The sequence below is a fragment of the Malurus melanocephalus genome, unplaced genomic scaffold (genome assembly GCF_030028575.1).
Source record: "Malurus melanocephalus ecotype Western Australia unplaced genomic scaffold, MMel_1.1 scaffold_275, whole genome shotgun sequence".
Taxonomy (NCBI): Eukaryota; Metazoa; Chordata; class Aves; order Passeriformes; family Maluridae; genus Malurus; species Malurus melanocephalus.
The window spans coordinates 36,657-38,966 of NW_026623507.1; the positions used below are offsets into that span (position 1 = coordinate 36,657).

The following is a 2,310-nucleotide window of genomic DNA, read 5'->3' on the forward strand; positions in this document are numbered from 1 at the left end:
TGTGGTGTTGCACAAGAGCTTTGGGTGCCTTTGTGCCATTTTTGGGGCGCTGTGCTGGGCAGGGCGGGGGTTTTTGTTGCTTTGCAGCTCCYGTGTGGGGCAGGACTGCCTGTCCTKTGCTGGGCAGGGTGAGGCTTCCCCTTGATGTGGGTGAAAAGGTTGAGCAACACAACCCGGGAGGCTCTGATTCAGCCTTTTCCTCGCTCTTGCGAATTATTGTGACCCTTCTAATTTACTTGTCTGCAGCTTCCAATTTTTTTTTTTTTCCTGAAACAGAGAATTTGAAGAGTTGTAGTTGTAGCTGTCTTCCTAACCTGCCACACTTAGGATGGACTGTATGGAAGAATTCAGGAAACTAATGTTTATTTACATTTCTCTTCCCGAAGAGCAGACCCTCTCTGTGATTGGGGTATCTGATGTGTGGAACTGAGCCTGTACTGGATTTGCATCAGCAACAAATACCTGAGCTCTAATTTTGAGGGCAATGATAGTTGCTCGCTGCARTGTAAAAGCTTTGTTGTGTTCGGATTTTGGGTGCACATTCCAGTAAATTGGCGGGGAAGGTTATTTAATGAGGGGATGGAGGGGATGTTAGGTGGGGAAAGCTGGCATCCTGATGATAGTGCTGTCAGTGGGGTTCAGGGAAAATTTCTSTGTATGAAAATAAATTATTCTCTGCTGTGATGCGTTGTGTTTTGTCCTAATAGAGCTTGTTCATTTTTATCTTSCTGTTTTTAGTTGGTCCTAGTTTTCCAAACACTGTGTTTTGAGATGAAACTCTGTGATGGAGTTTTATCTTCCTGGGAAGTGACATGGAAAAACTTGATCATGTTTGAATGCAGGCAGAAGGGGGAATATGTGCTGCTGCCCCATGATCACTTTTATGAAATTTTGTTTATAGGCTGCAGCAAATTCACAGTAGAAGTCAGAAGTGTGGCAAGGAGAAATAAACCGGYTTTTACCTGTCTTGTGTCAGCATCTACGTGTGTCTGGCAGTGGGTCAGTCTGTACTGCTTCATCAAAGGAAAATTGTTTCCTTGRTTAACTGCTGGCTTTTAATCACGTATCAGTATCTGGATGCTTAAGTGGACTTGCTTTTGCCAAAGCTGAGGTGAGGATGTRTGAAGGAGTGGCACCTGAAAGGCAAAGCATTTTTTAAGACTCGCTTGTTGGATGCAAAAGACCCCACCAAACAATCCTAAAGATGGAATTTGCTTCAAAAGCTAAATTCATCAYCTTAAAGATACACACCTAATAAAATAAATGGCAATGTAATATAATACAGACTGATGAAGCTACATCGTGTACAAGTCTGGGTTTGTTCTTCTTTCTCAGAATCTCTTTAATGGGCTGGCATCTGTGCTTAATTCACTGATCAGTGGGAGCATGGCACTGTAGAATGAGGTTGGTGGGGTGTGTGTCTGTTTAAATTACTTGGGTGTGATGCAGAAGTTTAATATTAGCACAAAGCACAGGAAAATTTAAATTGYTCCCCCAGGAACACATGCTGAATATGTGGTAGCGCTGAGAGCTGAATTTAAGACTTAATTTGTTAATGTCTTATTTTCCCACGTTACCATCCTTGTCATGTTTTCTTCAATGTTGTAATATGTGTGAGAACACTTTGTAGCTTTCCTTGGGAGCGGCCTTGTTGGTGTGTGACCTTTCCAATTAACTGGCAACAAATATGTTGGYAGTTACCCTTTCATTGTGAACCCACAAAAATTATTCCAAGTGTGGGTCCTTGGCAAACTCTGGTTGGCTGAATGGATGATTTGCTGAAAATCGGATGCCACAGTGAGGCACAGAGCCAGAGCAGCATGGAGAGAGCTGTGTCCTGTTCCTGCATTTTTAAACACCATAGCTCAGGCTTGTTTTGAAGTGCTGCTCTATTTGTTAGTAACAGTGCCTRCAGACATCTCTCTCTCCCTCCGTTGTCAAAATGATGGCAAAGAAAGATACCTCTGGGTTGAGCCTTTCCTGCTGGCTGGCACGTGTGCTTGTTTTGCTCCCATGTGTCATCATTTTATGTGGAGGCATCCCTTCAAAGGGATGGAGGGAGTGTCGTTGTTCCTCATTCTGTCCCTAGCCTTTAACAAGCAATGCTGAGGTAATCCCGTCTGTGGCAGCTCTACTCCTCAGGCAGCGATCTTATCTCGCTGTGAAAGGTTGAAGAGATCACTCTTGTCAGTGCTGGGATGGAGGAGGTCTGAGGGATGATATGTGGTGGAGCTCTGAGGGATTCACTCTTGTCAGTGCTGGGATGGAGGAGGTCTGAGGAGCTTCGAGGTGCGGCTGGAAATGACTCAG

At 44.3% G+C, this 2,310-nt stretch overlaps 1 protein-coding gene across 1 annotated transcript in view; it reads left to right on the plus strand.

The window, feature by feature from the left end:
* VANGL1 (VANGL planar cell polarity protein 1) overlaps positions 1 to 2,310 on the plus strand; it is a 45,978-nt gene that overhangs the window by 30,455 nt on the left and 13,213 nt on the right. The gene's annotated exons all lie outside the window — the stretch shown is intronic.